Genomic DNA, 6,055 nt, shown 5'->3' with positions numbered 1-6,055 from the left:
CATCTTTTAAAAACTGGAAGTCAATTCCTCCTGGGGAAAACAGGAGCCGCTGGCACGTCAGCTGACACAGTACAGTGAGACAAGCCAAAGAACAACCTGAAGAGCAACTAGCAAAAGGCCCAAAACTACCAGCAATTTTTTTTTAAAAATACGATCAGATGCCAGAAGCGGGGCAAACAATCACTGGGCCACTGGCCGATGGAGGTGCTAAGGAGCACTCAAGGATGACAAGGCCATTGTGGAGAAGCCAAATGAATTTGTTGCATCATTCTTCATGGCTCAGGATGTGAAGGAGATTCCCACAGCTGAGCCACTCTGTTTCGGGGGACAGAGCTGAGGAACGGTCCCAGACTGAGGTCTCAGTTGAGGAGGTTTTGGAACAAACTGATAAATTAAACACTAATAAGTCACCAGGACCAGATGGTGTTACCCCAAAACAGGTTTTGGGGTGCCCACAGAATAGCCCACTTATTGCCCCTTTAAGCTGTTCTTCCTTCGGCATGGGGGCTCCACCCTGGCTAAGGAAATACTTGGGGGCACGGATCCAGCCTTCCAATACATGATGGACACAAGCCGTGTTCGTTCCAAACGAGGCACCTTTTATTGGTACCAGTAATAACAGCCCCTGACACCACGACAGGCCAGACACGTCCCTGGTAACACGGCAAAGCCCTTCACCCCCCTGCCTTGGACACCCCACTGCTGCCAGTGCTCAGCTGTCAATCATTCCACCTGGCCGGTATTTCCGTTAGCTGTCAATCATTCCACCTGGCCGGTATTTCCATTATCTGTCAATCATTCTTGTTTACCACCGTTTTCCCGCCAATTCTGCCCAGCAACCTTTCCCCCACATTCCGTTCACCTCACACAGCTGTGCTCCGGGGGCCCCTTTTCCCGCCAATTCGGGGTGGAGGCCGTGTGCCCGTCAGCCTCCATTTAAGGGGGGGGAGTGCCTCTTGCTAATGTAAATGGGAGCCAGGGACCCAAGATGGGGTTTGTCTGGGACCGGTGGGTTCCCCCAGGGGTTCTGAGGCAACTCAGCTGTGAAATGGCAGAGCTACTGTTACCCAAATAACAAATATCACAGGATCTTTTCAGGGGATAAGGCAACAAACCACGTTTATTGTGAACACAGAAACTTGGTCAATAGTATCAAAGAAAAGAAAAGTATCAACACTGTAACAACATCAATATCCTTCTTTACCTTAGTGAAATAGTATTAATAATGTAACACTAGGAAAACAGGATCAACATTGTATCAGTTCTACAATTACAGAGACAAATGTCTCATGTTTCAATTGGTGCTTTCATTCACACTCACACACACGGACAGGCAGACAGACAAACACACACAGGGTCTCACAGATGTTCTAGTTACCAGCCTCTTGGTGCTGGTGGTAGTCACTGGCCAGGTGACTGCAGCACCAGGGTGAGGAGCCAGGCTCTGCCGATGGCACTGGTACTCCTGGCTGGTTGGTGATGTAGACCCGAACCTCCAGCCTTCATCTTTCTGTCCTGTTTTATAGGGAAAAGACCCCATGTCAGTCTGTGGGTTTTGCTCTGTCCTGCTGCATCTGCATTTGGTGTGATCCTTAATCACCCACATTGCTGCAAACCTGATCACATTTTGTCCTTTGAAGTGGGCTGACTCCAGCGTTATCAGGGTGGCTCCTCTTTGGCCAGGTGAGTGGTAAAAGTTATTATCTTCGCTCCTTTCTTCCTCCCTCAAACGTATGAGGTGAGGCTGGTGTTTTCTTCATCATGTTTTGACATCCCTCACTGAGACCAATTGTTCAATCACTCTCCCTGTCTACACCACCTCAGTTGCTCAGCCATTCACACTCCAATCACTCAGAGCACACTCCTAGATGAAGAACTCACAGATTATTTTTAAAGCAAACCTGATTTCATTTCTGCCAGTGTCTGTCACAATTCGGTCAGTATATTACATTGCACAGGGTGGTTCTTATACTTAAAATGGGGTTTTTACAAATCTATTGACAGTGGGTAAAATGAACAGATCAAAAGGTCAGTGGAAGGTTTTACACACAATCTTAAACCAAACAGAATGATACAAAGCACAGACAGACGTGAATTATTCTGCAGTAAATGGAGATTTTAAAGAGGCTGCAGTGAACATTTCACAGGACAGAACAATAGGGAGTCAGGTGAGGTTTTAGCTTTCGATGAAAGGTGCCGTGTGTCAGGCTGAAATGCCTCTTGGTAGGAAGTGGTGGTGGGGGGTGTTTGTGGCTCTGTTCTTTCATGTATTTCATGAAAACAGGATTGCGCCAACAAGGTGCATGGGATCTGGTCATCATATAAATACTGGGTGGTCTGGTTGTGGAGAGGGGAAAAGAAGAGCCTTCTGAAGTCCGAAGACCGACCTCACCCTGTACTGAAGGAAGGTACAGAGCAGAAGACCCTCTCCGGAGCGGAGCCTTGACTGGAGATTGTGACACGGGTTCAACATGTCCAGGCCTGCCCATCTGCCTCACAGAGGGGGTGTGATCCCACAATACCCCACTTACCCCGGTCTTTGCCTGTTTGTCTGACTCTGTGCCGGCTCCTGCTACTGGAAAAGAGGAACTGCCCCGTCTCTGACACTGGCAGAGACGGGAGGAGACTGGATTGTGTCAGACCTTTTGGAGCAAAGCTGAGGCAAAGCACTAGCTAGAGAAGGGTCCTCTGACCTGTCACTTGGGATGAACACGCTGCGGGAGAAAATGTAAAGCTCCTATACAAGAGCCTAAGACCCAACTCCCACAGGAGGAAATTGTTATAACAGCCAAGCCAGAATCTCCCCCCAGAGCTGAAGGGAGTCAGAGGACAGATCTCCCAGGCAGCGGGCTCGGCAGCTGGGCAGGGTCTCTGCACCTAGCTCTGGGGTCCCATACGCTGGGTGTCTGATCCGGATGAAGAGCTGGAGGCAGAATCTTCTCCGGTCTTTGCTGCAGGGAGAGAAGACAATGGTTCAGAGGCGGCTTTAGCTGTGGGGGATCCCAGCTAGGGAAGAGGGATGGGAATTCTGCTCTGGGCTTTCCCCCACCATATCCCCTAAAAACCCCCAAACTGCGCTGTGCACAGAAACCCCCGGGCCTGACAATGGGACAATGGACACAGGACTCCAGGAGGGAGCGTAACAAACCTACGCACTGTCTCTGGGAGCTCCAGGTACAGGCCTGCAGCCCCGTCACCAGAGCCACGCAAATGGATGCCCAGTGCATGCTGGGACGCTTGCTGAGCTCCGCTCTGAGCGGTGACCTTGGGATGCTCTGTGGGGTTCCCTGGGTTTGAGTGAAGGCAGCACGGGTCAGAGAATCCCCGGGGAGCCGGGGCAGGACGACGGCTGGTGACGGCCTCGCAGATTTCCACAGGCCAAGGAATTGTCAGACACAGAGTAACCAGCGATCGGGGCCCATCTCCAGTCACTGCTGGGGTCCCTTCTCCCCTCGTGGGACCCCCTCTCCCCGCACCCAATGCACTGGGACTTCTGGGCATGTGCCCAGGATTTACTTACTGGCTGCCAGAGTGTAGCTGGGTTTGGGGGTGCCTGAAACACAAGCAGAGAATGAGGATCAGTGCAGGGGATCAAGATAACCCCTCCCCCACTGTGACCCCAACCCCACCTTCCCCAGACACTGGGCTCCCCGTGACCCCCACTGCATCTCGCCCAGACCAGCCCGACTCAGTGTCCCCCCAGCAGGGCAAACAGTGTCTGGCCAACAACAGAGCCCACTCTGCTCCCAGGAGGACCGGGCTATGGTGATCGGCCCTACCCCATGGCCATGGATATCTCCTTGGGGACAATGGCAGGAGCCATTCCCCCTTGGGCTGGCTGGGCTGCCCCACTCCCCAGAACCCCTCACACCCCGGCCCATGGGGACCGGCTCCTACCTGCTGATTTTCTTCTCCACAGGATGACGCTGGCCCCTACGGCTCCAGCCAGAACCAGCACGGCCAGGACGATGGCGGCCAGGACCCCAGGGGACAGGGGCCCTTCTTCCCAGGGGCTGTGGATGGAGAAGGGCACAGGTCACCGAGGGAGCACCCGCTGCGGCCTTCTTCCTGGGGCAGCCACAGGCCTTTGCCTTGAATGTCTCCCCAAGAGTTGCTGGGGAGATCTGGAACCTCAAGAAGGGGAAAGGCTGAGCTGGGAGGTGGATGGGTCATGGTGGGCGGGCACTCTGCCGGCACTGCCAGACATACAGCAATGCTGCAACTGGGACCTTCCTCTCATAACATCATCAGCCTGTGGAACTCACTGCCACAGGATATCACCACAGCTAGGAATGTAATGTGACTTACTGAGGGATCGGCCATTTCTGTGGGTCACACGAATACCCAGACTAGCACAGTTCATATTGATGATGGGCAGGGATATTGACCCGTCTGCTGCAGGGCCTCACCCCATCTCTGTGATTCCCACAGGGCTGTGCCCCCATCCCTCTGACCCTGCCAGTCACCCCCCTTACCCCAGGTGAGCGTGGGCTCTGGCAGGCTGCTGTGCTCCACCCAGCAGGCGTAGCGGTGCCTGTCCTCCTGCTGCGGGGAGATCTCCAGGGATGACTGCGTGTAGTAGGTGCCGTCAGCATTGGGCAGGATCCCGCTGGAGTCTGTCTCCACCAGGATGTTTTCTCCGTCCCGCACCCAGGAGACATGGATGGGTTGTGGGTAAAAGCCACTGGCGCGGCAGGAGAGTGTGACAGAGCCGCTGGGGGTGTCTCTGCGGGAAACTGAGACCACTGGAGGTACTGGGGAGAGACACAGCACGTGAGCCACATGCCAGGGGCTGGGACTATGTAACACACAGGAGACACAGGCCTACCAGTGTGTCGAGTATTCACGTGTGGGTGAGACTTGGTTTGCACCCGTTTACACTGATTTGTAAATGGAGCTAGCTAATCTGGTGTAAATCCCCTACTGAAATCAATGTGGGTGGTTCCCAGCACAGATCTGGGCCCGGGTCTCCTTTGCTGTGCGCTATCCTGTGCTATAACACGACTACTTCCAGGCAGGTTGTCACTGGGCCATCCAAACAGGTGTGTGCAATTTAGGGGCCAGATTTCCAAATGCCCCTCAGTGCCTAACACTAATGATGGCACAGGGAGCCAGGCACCTGTTTGAAAACCCCAACAGGCCCCATCTGCATTGTCGGGCCCTTAAATCCCTTTATCACGCTGCCCCGAGTCCCTGTCACATTCCATGAGGTGCCAGCGCTGGGGGAAAGAAACTCAAAACAAGTTTTTCTTTGTATAATAATCACAAAATACATCCCCTCCCCCACCCTGCCTCCTTCACACTGACAAACAGCTGGGCCTTTTCCAGATCCCACTTGCCAAAATCAACTCATGACCCAGAGCTGGAACATTTCAGCCCAAAAGGGAAATCTGAGGGAGTCGGAAGCCAATGGGACTAGGTTCTGCAAAATGGAGATGCCCAGCACCAGCTAATAACCTGTCTGCTGTAATAATGACCCATTGCTCAGTCGATCTGCCGTAATAATGACCCATCAGTCGATCTGAAAGTGCTTTACTAACAAGGTCGGCATCATTATTTCCACTGTGCAGGTGGGGAAACTGAGGCACAGAGAGGGGAAGGACTGGCCCCAGGTCACCCAGCAGGCCCATGGCAAAGCAGGGACTAGAAACCAGGTGTCCTGAATCCCAGTCCAGGGCACTATCCACTAGCCCATACTGCCCCTTCTGAGCATGGTCAAGTCCCTTTGGTGTCACTGCACTCCGTCCATGTGCTATCTCCCCGCTGCTCACTCTCACCCTGCTGCTCCAGCACTGCCCTCCCCTGCTGCATCAGGGCTCCGCAGGGTCCAGAGGCACTCGTGCTGCAGGTACTGCTGGACAAACTGAGTCCAGGTCTTGCCCGTCTCCCAGCGCTGCTTCTGAAGGAAGGCTGTCTGCACGGCCGCAACCCACGTCCCCGTCTGGTTGTCAAAGCTGATGAAGTCCCTCCCGTCGTAGGCGTACTGGTACCTTGCATCCAGGGGGTCTTGGCCACTCAGTGCACAGCCCATGTGAATCTGCGAGCTGTGAATTCC

At 53.8% G+C, this 6,055-nt stretch overlaps 1 pseudogene; it reads right to left on the bottom strand.

The window, feature by feature from the left end:
* Positions 1–1,378: 1,378 nt before the first annotated feature.
* LOC137167273 (class I histocompatibility antigen, F10 alpha chain-like) lies at positions 1,379–6,052 on the bottom strand (annotated as a pseudogene).
* Between the last annotated feature and the right edge of the window lie 3 nt (positions 6,053–6,055).

The sequence above is a fragment of the Emydura macquarii genome, unplaced genomic scaffold (assembly GCF_026122565.2).
Source record: "Emydura macquarii macquarii isolate MOO-44397 ecotype Brisbane River unplaced genomic scaffold, CSIRO-AGI_Emac_v2 contig_2903, whole genome shotgun sequence".
In the NCBI taxonomy this organism is placed as follows: domain Eukaryota; kingdom Metazoa; phylum Chordata; order Testudines; family Chelidae; genus Emydura; species Emydura macquarii.
Note: the sequence above shows the minus strand (reverse complement) of the source record. Positions and strands in the feature narration are given on the sequence as shown.